At 39.5% G+C, this 13,570-nt stretch overlaps 1 protein-coding gene across 1 annotated transcript in view; it reads left to right on the forward strand.

Annotated features, from left to right (window-relative positions):
- Positions 1 to 2,543: 2,543 nt before the first annotated feature.
- CHST9 (carbohydrate sulfotransferase 9) overlaps positions 2,544 to 13,570 on the forward strand; it is a 234,385-nt gene continuing 223,358 nt past the window's right edge. Inside the window, exon 1 of the mRNA XM_038543614.1 lies at positions 2,544 to 2,655. The gene's annotated coding sequence lies outside the window, so the exon portion shown is untranslated. The remainder of the gene's footprint in view (positions 2,656 to 13,570) is intronic.

Genomic DNA, 13,570 nt, shown 5'->3' on the forward strand with positions numbered 1-13,570 from the left:
GTAGCTTTTTTGTACCTTTTTTGTACATACAGATACCAGATAAATATACTTCCTTACTTTCTTCCCACCCCTCTGCCCCTATTCCCCTTACACAGATCTTTCACGAAATATGAGAAATTTGCTGGGCTCTTTTTTTGTACTATTAGTTATATTTTCAAAGTCAAGTTTGACTGCATTTCTTATGCTTAGTTCAATAGCATCTGCCTTGTGATGGTGAAGTCCTCCTTTCACAAAAGCACTCATGATTTGACGCAAGAACTCCTTTTATGACTATAATTGTTACTAACCTATACATTAAAGGATCAATGATCCAGAAGCTTCATACTTGCCTAGAAACAGTCAATAGTTAAACATTTTAAGGAATTCAGAGGACTAAACACAATTAATAGACTAGAGAATTTAGAAACAAGCTGTGAATCAATGTTTCAGAAATAATTCACTATGTAAATATTAAATTAGTTTAACTACAAAATTTTTAAAAAGCAGTATTTTCATTTAACCACGTTAACTCCCAATCAAATGCCATGAGAAAATGTATCTTAATGCTGATGCTTGGTATATACTTTCCAGGTGACTCTGAACCTTTACTCATCAACCTGGGATATTAACAAAATTCAATTTTCTTAGTCATTAATATTTTTAATGGCTTTGGACAGAGGATTAGGAGAAGACAATTCATACTTCTAAGTGTTTGATTCGGTATGATGGATGAGTGAAATAGATTCTAATCCAACAATGGACTGGCAATACCCAGCAGCACATCAATCAAGCAAATTCAATCAGAGGTTGACCTGACCATGCCCAGTTTCCCCCATTGGCTACAAAAACTTTAAGAATCTAGAAATAATAGAGTTGTAATGATATTCTTGCTCAAGTCCTTTATTTTGCAAATGAGAAGGCACAGGTCCCAAAAGCTATAGGACTTTCAGGAGCTAAGATGCAGAGTCCAGCTCTTTCTTCACTGCTCTATGTAGTGATCCAAGGTTTCATGGAACATGGAACGACACCCATAGGAACCAACTGAGAGTGACTAAGTTAAACTGGTTAATTCATTCAACAAGCACTCTTCAGTTGCCTACCAAACACAGCTCAAGGGCCCCCACCTTGTTTCTTTAAAAGTCCAAATGCAGGGAAAGAGGTTCATTCTAGTGTGGAATAAGAACCTTCACCACATGGAGAACAGACATTGTCTAAGCTAAATATTAATAACAACCCAGCAGACATATACATTAAATATAAGATTCTTACAACAGCAACAATCAGGCTGTTCCAAAGTGACTGGAATTGGGCAAGCAACTCCTATCAACAGTGTTTCGTCAAGGAAGCGAAGTTCCCCACTATCTCTCTCATATGCTGTTTCTAAGCCACCAGGAAGAATGAGACCTACTGAAAGTGCAGACACTTAGTAACAGCTCGGTTGGAAAAATATATACAGTTTAATGTGGTGGTGTGGATTTAGCTACTTACAACTTTTAAAAACGTTTTACCTCAGTTGGTAAAAAACTGCCTAAATCAATGCCCAATCAAGGGTTTTATTCATTTTATTTGCTCTGGTTCAGTCAAATTTGTCGCTGGCATAATGTTTGGAACTAATTTTTAAATCTTTCAAAGTCACAGATTCAATCTTTTAAAATCTCCGTGACCCATTCATTTTCTTTAACGATCAAAGAAAATTTATCCTAATCTCGGTCTGAAAATTTATCCTAATCTCGGTCTGAAAATCTATCCTAATCTTGTAATTACCGTCGCCCTCTGCAAGCTCCCCACTTCAGCTTGTTCGATGCTGAAAATGCGTGGCCTGAGAGATCTCAGACGTCTGGAATTTTGTAAATGGTCCCTCTGCACTTTTTTTTTTTTAATTTTTAAATTATTTTATTTTATTTTATTTTTTTTTTTTAGGAAGCCCTTGCCTTGCACAAACCTGCTCTTGAATTCACCCCAGGCACTTCTACTTGTCTTGCACCTCCTGACCTACCATCATCAATGGGCGCGTGTGCGCGTGTAATCCGCGAAGCAAAAGAAATTCTGAGAGTTGGGCGTCGATGTTTTTGCGATAACCCGCTAACCTATTGATCTGTCCTTCGGCTGTTTCTAGAACACCTGGGAAAGACACCCGAGCCGGGGCGGGGGTGAAGAGGGGAAGGTGGATTAGGAAAGGGCGACGGCGATTACTTCCTGCACCGAGACCGGGTGGCTCTCGGGGCTCGGCCGGACCAGGCATCAACCGGGAGGGCGGGAGGGGGCGGGCGAGGGGCCGGGGGGCACCGGCCGGAGAGTCGGGGGCAGAGAGAGAGCTCGGCGGGGCGGGGGAGATACAGGCGGGAGGCGGAGCCGCCGGGGCGGGCGCGGGCGGGCGCGGGGGCGGGGGCGGGGGCGGGGGGCCGGAGCCGAGGCGGCGCGGCAGCCAGCGCGCGGGTGGGCGGACCGGCGGCCGGAGGGACCCGCGAGGGCGAGGGCGAGGGCGAGGCCGAGGGCGAGGGCGAGGGCGAGCGGCGGGCTCCGCGCCGCCCCCGCTCCCGCGCCGCCCCCGCCCCCGCGCGCAGCCCCGGCTCCCGCGCACCCGACGGGCCGCGGCGGGGAGGAGTCCACCGAGTTGGCCCCGGAGCGCGGGCAAGTTTCCCGGGAAAGCGGGAGCAGCGGGCGGCCGCTCTCCAGGTGAGCGCACGGGGCTGGGGGCCGGGGCACCCGCGGGAGAGGGGTCTGCGTGGGCGGGGAGGTGCAGCCTCACCTTTTCAGGTACTTCGCCTCTGCCCGAAGAGGGAGGCATCTTTCTTTTCCTTTTTTTTTTTTTTTTTTTTCTTAATACCCCTTCCCCCCTTCCCCATATTTGAACCCACTTCCCTTCACTTTATTGGCTTGGCGGGGCGGCGTGTCCGGGAGGCGGAGGGGACCGGGCGCCTGAACTGATCCACCTGCGCGGGGTCGCGGGGTTCGCGGGCTCGGCGGGGCGCCCTGGCTCCAGGGGTGCGGTGCCAGCCCCCCGACTTGGCGCCAGCGGGGGCTGGAGGGAGGACACCGCCAGGCCCGGTATTGAGTTTCTGATGCCGGTTTATCCGGTCCTCCGGCTGGTTTGGCAGAAAGACGAGCATCTCTGCTGGGTGCCTCTTTGGCATGGGCCGCAAACTCCAGGACCTTTGCTAAAAGCTCCTGCGAAGGCTGAGGACGATGTGGGAGGGGAATCAGGAGACTGGGTGCCGGGGCGTGCCGGGGTGGCTCGGGCCCCCGCGGAGGGGAGAGGAGGGTGGAGGTGGCTCGGGGAGCGCAGGAAGCGCGCGGTTGTTTCGTTGCTGCTGCTGCTGTTACTTCGGCGCGGTTACCCGCTCCCTCTTCTGCCCGGTTTGCACATCCTCATCAGCGTATTTCTGTCAGAGGCCTGAAAGGTGCTTGCTCCGTCTGATGCCCGTCAGGAGTTATTTCCAACTAAGTTCACAGGTGCGAAGCCTGAGCCGCTGCACCTCCTGGCTCCCCTCCCTGCGGGTCCGCCCCCGACTTCCCTCCCACAGGGAAACTGTTCTGAATCCTTCCCAGGGTTTTGAAAGGGACGAGGGCCAGTACATAATGTAGTTTGTGGTGTGCGTGACTTTTCCCTCATTATGTTATCAGAACCAAATCAAGACACTGGAGATGTCTAATGGGACTCCCCTTCAGCAGTTTTTATAGTAATTAAGAGTATTATTTACAGTGTTTCTTTTTCTGTACTTTATCTCCAGACATTGCATTAATCCCTCTATAGGCAGTTCTCTCTGCTGTCACTGTGTCACTGGGTTTGAAAGACCAGAGCTTCTTTCGGACTCACATACACACACCAAAATACAGTGTGACAATATTCAATATTTGTCTGTCTTCCTGATTCAGTGGTCTGGCACCTGCCAATTCCAGTACAGCATCATAACACCATATGCCTGCCTACAAAATTGAGGATAAGGAGAATGCTGCTGTTTTTCATGTGCAGGACAACCCTGGACTACCAGATTTTATTATTGTTTAAGGGGTTTTTAAGGGCTTCAGTCAAAGTGAATCAAATATACAGAACAAAATTACAATTCCACCCAATGCGTTCGAAAGGAATACAATTCCTGGACACTTATAGTTGACTGGTTATTGGAGAAATATTAAAATCCTCTCATCACACAGAAAGCATTTTGATTGAATATAGTCAATAAGAAATAGCACACATTGAATGCCCTGAGAAAACAAGAAGAATTTTCCTCGTGCCTCATTTGAGTTTTATATCCTTTATTACAGTAGCATCCTCCAGAAAATGAGCACCTTGCAGATAGATGTTGGTATGTACTGACTAAACACCACATTTTTTAATACAGAGGCTTGGTGACAGTCCAAAAACATAAATGTTTTAAATCATTACCAACCATCTGTTCTCTCCCACTCACTTAAGGCGCAGTCTTTTATTTTCACAGGTATCAAAACATACATCCACATTTCCTACATTTCCATGAATATCCTGAAAGCTGCAGTGATATCTGATGTTGACCTAAGTTTGGCAACTGTTGTGTTTGGCTAGTTACACTATAAGCTCCTCTCCTTTTATTTTCAATGAAAGAAGAAATCAAAAAACTTTTAAAGCCTTTGGACAAAACTGATGTTATATACTCCAGTGAAATCTGATTGCTTTTTTTTTTTCCCCACCTTTTTGTTACCAAAGAGAAGCTGGAAAAACAACAACAACAACAAAAAAAAAAAAAAAAAAAAAAAGATTGAGAGAGAGAAGCTGAGAATTAGTACAGCTGCAGGCTCCTCCTGATGACATTCTTTCCCTTTCTTCCTGGTCACAAGGGTAGCATTTGGTGCTCTGAAGCAGTGCATTAAACAGCCTCATGACTCCAGAAAATTAGCATGGTTCCAGAAGGATATAACCTCTTCCCATGAAGAATTTACAAAATGGGAGGCTAACTTAATATCCCAGACACCAAATTAAGTAGACCGAAGACATACACTTCCCACACAGACGTTGGCTATCAATATTACATAGAAAAAGAATAACATGTCTAAGTAGTATTCTTTATATTTGTGTTTGGGAACTCGGATGAGTTTGTATGTAATCAGCAGATGGATTCATACCCTTCATTTTGTTTATGTCATCATTAGAGCAATATTTGGGGTTTTCAGTCTCCCCCTAAACCCCCAATCCAAGAAAGCTTTCACATTTAGGGATGTTTGCTATAGCTACAACTGGAATGTTAGAACATTTTTCTCACCCAAAATTAAGTTGCATAATAAATATGTTGTTCCTGTAGTGGAAACAGAACCTGGGAAATTCTTTCTATTCAAACCTAGGTGTAATATTCCAAAAACACTTTCATACTGTTAAGGAAAAAGGTATTGGCAATCTTGACCATACTTTGCAAACAATTGATATGTACTAGAAGAATATCAAGAACCAAGGAAAGGTGAGGTTTCTGCCTTCTGACCTGCTATGCTGCACTATACTGCTTTTGCCTTGGAAGTGTAAGATTCTCCTTACTATCATGATAGCACTGAAGAGAATGAGCCCAAACTATAGACAATTTTGAAAGTTAAGTTGCCTTTAAAAATATGGTCTAATTTAAACCTTTGGAAATACATAAGAATGTGTTAGATCTTATTTTTCTGTATACTAAAAATGAATTATTGAGGGGATACAGTTTCACTATGTATAGTAAGCACTCTGAATTATTCATGTTAATGAGAAGAATAGAGGCAAATATAATCCAAAATCATGGTTATTTAAAAAGTCATTTGTTTTTGTCTTTGGAACATATTACATGTTTGTATTAAAAAAGATTTTCATTGTTATTGTGGGCAAGTTGGCTTTCTAATTATTTTGTTTTGTTTAGGTTAATTTTTAAATAAGTTTATATACCTCAAACACCAAAACCGATTTATAAGGAGGTGGTGCAGATGGGCATCCTGCCCAGAAACAAGCTGGGTAATAGAAATAAGCAAACCTGGTATGGCAACTTTGCAGTAGAATATATGTAATTCACAGGAACATAATCAACACTTGATTGTATATCTATTTAATGAATATGTTTTAAGAGTTAGACATGTTCCTGGAAAAAATAAAAATCCTTCAATCAAAATTTGAGAAATTCGATTCGACTCCACATGTAAAAGAGGTGATTGATATGGGTTTTTTTAAATGATAGTGGGCTACTCCTGAAAACCAAACAGAAATATTATGATTGATAAATCTAATTAAGCCAAATCTGTAAGCATGAAGTTTCACTAAAGCATACGTACATAATGTGTATGTATTAAGGTGAAATCCTTACATAGGTACTTTCTAAAGAAGAAACAGCAAGATGCTACCAGAATAAGGGGTTTGGTCCATTTGATCTCAGTACCTTTGCTCCAAATCAAAGTATATTTCATTGAAAAGAATCTCTCAAGTATCTGTTGTTACCGTGGACCTGGTTAGATAAAATAGTTGAAGTTCAGCAAGACTGGCAATTTAACAGATTTCTATTGTGTTTTTCAAAAGCTCTAGGGCAAAATTGGTTGTGGATGAAATAGTTAGTTGAACAAGAAGTTGATTCACACCATAGCACTGGCTGTTAAACACCTCGTTTATAGTCAGTGTTCGGTTGTATATAGATTTTGTTGAATTGTTAGTTCTATGCACTATTAGGAAACCTCTGTGGGGAAGGTTAGAGCTGCAAAAAATATATGATTAGAAAAGCAGATAAGATCATTTTTATTTCAAGAATTCAAAGCAAAAAGTAAAAATTGTAACTTTTACAGTAGTGAGCAGAATGGTAATAAAGTAGACGTCCCCTTCAGAGTGGTGACTATGTTCTCATAATAAATGTGCTCTCTACTGCAAGTGTAGGGGTACTTCTTTTTTGAGGAAACATTTTTTTTAAATTTTTTTATAGGGCACGGCATTTTTTTTTAAGACTTGAGTCCTTAGATTGAATATTTTAAAAGAAATATTGTGGTTGGAAATATAATTGAGACCCACAGGATATATTTTATATACATTTGTTAATGAAATCAGTTTCTTTTGATCAGTGCCTAAGTCTTAGAATCAAAGTTATGCATTTTGTTATAGAGCTGGAAAGGACCTTTAAAGTAATTTATTCCAATGCCCTCATTTTACAGTTAAGGAAATGGGGACCCACAGTGATCACTATGAACAGCTAAAGGTCACACTGGTAGTTAGTGGCAGAGCAGAAACTAGAAACCTGATCTCCTGACTCATTCAGCTCCTGTGTAGTAAGTAGGGTAGTTAGATAGAAGAAGTTAACTCTTTCTGGCCATCAAGGTATCAACTCCATGTGATAGTCACAAAATGGTACAGAGCTAGATGTAGAAGGCCTATGACTTTTCTGTCTTCTGTTGTCCGCTGAATGGTCACCACAGACCAAACCATGGTTCTCAACCCTCTTAGTCTCTTTTTTTAATTGCAAATATTTTGTTTCCCCCTTCATATCCTGAAATGTAACTCATCAATAATTTAATTACTGAATATATCTGAAATGAAAAGAAGGATAAAATACAAGTTAATTTGTAAATAATAACTATACTAGTCTCTGGGGATGACCTCACTGGAACACATATTAAAGAAGCAAAAGATTTTATGTATATATAATGAATAAATTTCGATTAAGGCAAATAGAAAACATCAGAGGGCATTCTATACAAGAAGTACAGGAAAATGAAAAAAACAGGGTAGACTAAAAAGTATGTTAGGAGAATTACAAGCCAGACTTATTCATATGTGGTAAAGAAGAATATAATGGGAATCGTTCCAAGGAAAATATGCCAAGTCAAATTAAAGACTAGCAGAGTGGAGAAAATGTGGAAGTGTGATATTTTGCAAATGAGAGAATAAATACTATTAATAAACTTCCACCAAAATTCCAAACTTGTTTTGTGGAACATGTTCCTGCTGTTGTTACTAGTATGAACTCTATTTCAAAGGAGTCTGCAGGTTGCCCGCCATATCATCTGTAATAGCAGATAAAATATTTCTAAAATGAAAATTATCGATTTAGTGCTGATATTGCCTCTGCTGTTTTAGTCTATCAATTCCAGGGTTAGGAGACAGACCGCATAGAATGATTAAATTATTCACCGCAGCAACCTTAATTGTCAGTTTCTGGGCTTTCAGTGGAAATTCTTATAAAATGCTTACATTGCAATGATGTGCCAGATTCTATAGGTTGATATTCCCTATAAGTTTAGTTCATCGGGACATTGCATGTTGTATGAGGTATTTGGGAAAATTCCTCATTAAATAAGGCTGTTCCTCCACGCTAAAGCCAACCACACTCTCCTGTCCCAGTAAGTAACAAACCAGAGTGTACCCAACCCTTCCCAAAATGTTCTCTAGCGACGATCTGACCCTGAAGAGAGCCACACGACTAGAGAAATAAGATTTTTGTGATTACATGGGATTATTCTTCATGCCCTTACTCATCTACCTGCCGCCCCCCCTTTTTTTAAATGAGACTGTTCTGCTTGTCTGCTGGTCTCCTGCCTTCAGTGGACTAGGATTACAGACTCTCTGACCATCAAAATCAAGCTCACATTCTGATCTTCTGTCACTGGCACCTTTATAAAAGTTTACTTCTTCTAATCCTCATTTCTCTTAGAAATCTCTCTTTGGTGGGTGACTATGAGTATTGACAAACTAATATGCAGGCTGGCTAGTATTTTAACTCTTCCAGGCCTTAACCTTGTTTAGATGCATGTCTCCAAAAAACATTGAAGGCATTCAGATAGACAGAGACAGTTTATACATATATTTTATATACATTTGTTAATGAAATCAGTTTCTTTTGATCAGTGCCTAAGTCTTAGAATCAAAGTTATGCATTTTGTTATAGAGCTGGAAAGGACCTTTAAAGTAATTTATAATTATATGTGTATATGTATATGTGTATATGCATGTGTATATGCACATGTTCTATGTGTGTACATACATACATGTAATTTCAGGCACTGAAAAATAAGAAAGAAGGTATTGAGATTGTATTTAGAATGCCCTTGAAACATTTTTATGCAAACAACTGCACTCGTTCAATATTGGAAGTTACACCATAAAATAGTGCTGTGAAGTATGCCACAGAAGAGGCCAAAATCTGTTACTGACACAATAAACTGTTGTATTAGATTTTTTTTAATTCCTTAAAATAAAGGCATCCTGTGATAGCATATAGGAGTTGGGCTGGGAGGGGATGTATAGACAACTGTAGTGTCTGTCTTAGATGTCTGTAGTCTGTGCACTGTTGACTCACTAGAAGCACATCAACATCTCTTTGCAAAATATAGAGTATTTGCAGAGAGATCAGAGGGTTTTGAAGATTACTTGTATATGCAACATACAGGAGAGCATGAGACCCTAGAAACGAGGAGGGGATTGAGAGGGAAACTCAAAATTTTCACTTCTAATGTTTGGACTAGCAGACCATAACATAAGACTTGCTATTGAAAATTAAGAGTTATATGAAATGTCATTTCATTATTAGCTACAGCAAGCATCTTGAACTTTCCAAATTGTAAGTAAGAATTGTTTTTTTTCTTAGGTTACTTTCGACTCCAGGTCAATTTTAGATGTCTTTTATAACATTGCATAAACATTTTATAATATTCTTTTTAAAGAAGGAGACTTTTTAATGTAAACTCTTAACAGTTAAGATGAAAATCATAGGTGTGTGTGTGTGCGCATGCACGCAAATAACCAATTGTTTTGACATAATCACAAGATTCTCTACATAGAAGGGCATAGTTTACCGAATCATGAGAGATGGCTTTTCCTACAGAGGGAATGCAGCAATTGTACAGAACACAATTTGAGCCATGATTGTTTTGCTGCATATTGTTCATTCTTACTGGAAGCTTCTTGGTCAATTGAATGGCCCAACACTCAACCTCAGACTGACCCCTAACTTTATTTGGTCTACTTTTGTTACAATTTCTAATAAGAGTGTAGTGGTGCGGTGGGAATTGAGAGAAGATGAAATTGAGGGTGTTGGATTGTGGAGGTGATAAGGAAAATAAGGAGTTTCTTTCATTTGAGCAGCACAAAGGTCTGTGTAGGCAGTGAAATTCTATTGGAAATCTACCTTTTCTTGTTATGCTTTTTACTCTTGTATGTAATAGAAGCAAGATTGTGAAAGCAAAGCCCTCCTCTCTCTTTGCACTGTTAATTCCACCATACAACAGAAAAAAAAACAAAACAACTTTTTTTTTCCAGAATAAACAGAGGTGACTTCTTCCACTTACTAGCCTCATTGTGTCCCCTTTTACTTCAATACTACTCTAAACTGAAATCTAACACACTGAAGAATGTAGTTAAGAAAAGGAAGAATATACCCAGTCAATGTAGTGAAAGAAACTTCAGGAGCCTCTAGAAATATGTGAAAATGGGAAAACCAAAGAAGACAATTTTGTCAATTCAAATGAAGAATGTAATATTTACTTTTCCATTAGTTTCAGAAGCAGGTAGCTCAGAACTCACTCAGTTTTGTAGTCATTTTTATTGTTTTCTTTTTTATCACAGAAGGAGTTGGAGCTGTGACCTATTGTTACAGGTTACTTGAAGCAAATATAGTTTGTGAAGATTTACACAAGATGATGGCATTGATTATCTACTTTAAGAAAGAAATTCCAAAATTGAAATGCAGGCACAATTTTTTAGAAACATATCTCTAATTAAATTTGATTTTCCCACAACCTTCTTTGAACAGATTAGAGTGACTGTAATTTATTCCTCCCCCCAAATCAGTTTTCCCAAAGTATTAAAAAATGCTTATGTGTGAGTGACATTATTGCACTAAAAGCAGTGACCATTAACGCTCTTTGACTTTCTAATATTTGCACTCTAATTTTCAATTAGGAACTTTTACCATTACAGAATGAGACTCCATTACTGTGAAAGGGCTGGCAGTCAGCTGGATGCACTAGTTTGGTCTTACTGGTTATTTGTGGCCAGAACCCAACTTGTACTGATTGTTAAATATTTTTGATATTACTCCTGTACTTACATTATCACTTTTGTGACTTGCTAAAAAAAATCTAGCAAAGTCCTATTTTCAGATTTTGCAGTTCAGGGAATTATAACAGCATTTTGAGTGGAAATGGATTTGCAAATTACTGAACTCCCAAGTAGGAGAGATTATCGAGTATCTTGGAACTTTGGTTCACCATGAATTTTCCCAACATACATACACTGAGTAGTATCCAATTAGAATTCCTTGAAATCACTGGCATATATTTTATCGAAGAACTTTGTAAAACACATCTAAAGCTCAAGAAGTCCCTCTGAGTTCCCCACTTAATAGATCCAGCTGTGTATTTGGCATTTCTTATTTTCTGTCTTAAAGAGAAACCTCAAATGATACATGTCAAAATCAAATTTGTGATCTCTACCCATTTCACCCCAACCTCTGGTATTCCCCAGCTCCCAATCTGGATTTTATCCTTGAAATCCCCTCTCCTTAACCCCATATCAGAGCCTACACCTAGGTGTTGATTGTTACCTCCAAAGTGTGTTACAAATCATATATTTGAAACTACTATAACACTGTATGTCAGTTATACTTCAACAATACATTTTTAAAGTATATTACACATCTGCCTCGGGCCATCACCCTAGTCTAAGCTTTAACCCTCCCCTGTGCAGGAAACCACAATCACTGGTCTCCTGGCATCCTATATTGTTTATTACTATTCCATCCTCCAGTGCAAATGTAATACTCACAGCTCTAACTACACACACCACTTCCCTGGGTTACCATTGCATAGTAAAGCCCAAAGCTGTGCACCTGATTTTTTGAAACCCAGCAATGCCAGGCTCCTCCAGTCTCATCTTTTTGATGTCTCCACTCTTTCCCTTTGCTTGAGCTGGCTGGCTTTCTTCCAGTTGCTCTGACTAATCAAGCTCCCTCCCATCCCTACACCCATGAGCACAAATACCCAAACATTGCCAAGTTAACTCTTAGTTAGCACCTCAAATATCAACCCAAATCCCATTTCCTCAAATGAGCCATTTCTTCCCCATCATATATACACACATATTTATTTGTATGCATAAATGCCTCCATATTTATGTATTCATATCCCTCATCCCAAATAGTTGCAAATTCACATTTACTTGGGTAATTATTTAATCAACCACTAAGGTAGAAATCTGTATAGTTTTGATGGTCTTTATATTCCTAGAAAATGCTTCAGAGCCTGCCCATAGCAGGGGTGTGAAACATATTTGTGGAATAAATGTTTACTGATCATCCTTGGCTTTAACCCCACATGTGTGCATGCATACATATATACTACACAGAAATAGCCAGTCACACCCACCCTCACATTCTCATGAAAACACATAAATAAAAACTTGTAAGCTTTCAAGCCCCACATTTTTTCTTTTCTTTGTCATCTCTCCAAAAATCACAGTCCTTCCTCTTCTGCTTCTGTCCCTATCTGTGATTCATTCAGAGGTGACTTGAGCAGTGCTACATTTGCTTAGAAAGTACAGCTAATCTGTTGAATTTCTTATCCCCCCCCACACACACAAAAAGGCTCAAGCATTCTTTTACATTATTTCCTCTGACATGTGAAATCTCTTAATAATTACAGTAATTTTAAAAGGCTTCACTCTGTGAGAGTTCTATGCTGTGCCATTTGGCATATTTTGACAATGATCTAAGATTGTACCATGTTGGAGAAGAGAAAAAAAATATTTTGGAGGTTACCTGCCCCTATGGCTCCTGTATGGAGATACATGAGATGAAGAAAAACAAAACTTAAAATAAGAATAAATATATGAAATTGAGAGAGTAACATAAAAGTCTAGTTTATAAAGTAAAAGTTCATATTTTTAAGCGTTGCATAGAGGCTTCAAACTATGCTGAAATAGTTAAGGAAAAGACCTACCTTATTCACTTGGCACTTACTGTGTTTAGATACTGTTTTAATATTGTACCTAAATTCCAGATGCTGTTTTAAAATTGAGTTAGTCTTCTTTTTATTTAAAGCCTTCTTGCTTTGGCTAGTTTAGAGTAGAATCTGCTAATCTGGAACACTTTGTGCCAGAAAATAAGGAATTGCTCAAAACTGATGGAGACACATCAGAAGTACATAAGTGCCAGATTTTAGGGACTTCCACTTGAAGGCCCAACTTGGGATCATTTGAACATAAAAAGTAATAATATATGTAATGGATTAGAGCACATTGAGTAAGAAAAGAATCATGAGTGTATAGTGTGTGTGTAGTGTGCAGATGGTGGTGGGTAGATGAAAAAGCTGTTTACTGAAAAATACAAGCTAATAATTTTTTTAAATGCTGGAATTATAAATTCACCTTTTTGCAACACTATTACAAGAGTAATCAAAGGATAATTCAGCATTGGGTGAATGGTTTTTAGGGACATGATATCCATGCTCTCTCTAAATGTCATCTCACAGATTGCTTATTAATTACAAAGAGAGGAGGATACCTTTATAGGAAGAAATCTGGCAGACCAGCGTAACCAAGTAAGCACACTTGACATCACCACATTGACACCATGTACCTTTTGATATGATACACACATGAAGTAGGATACATAATCACCTGTGAAGTTGT

The sequence above is a fragment of the Canis lupus genome, chromosome 7 (genome assembly GCF_011100685.1).
Source record: "Canis lupus familiaris isolate Mischka breed German Shepherd chromosome 7, alternate assembly UU_Cfam_GSD_1.0, whole genome shotgun sequence".
Lineage (NCBI taxonomy): Eukaryota > Metazoa > Chordata > Mammalia > Carnivora > Canidae > Canis > Canis lupus.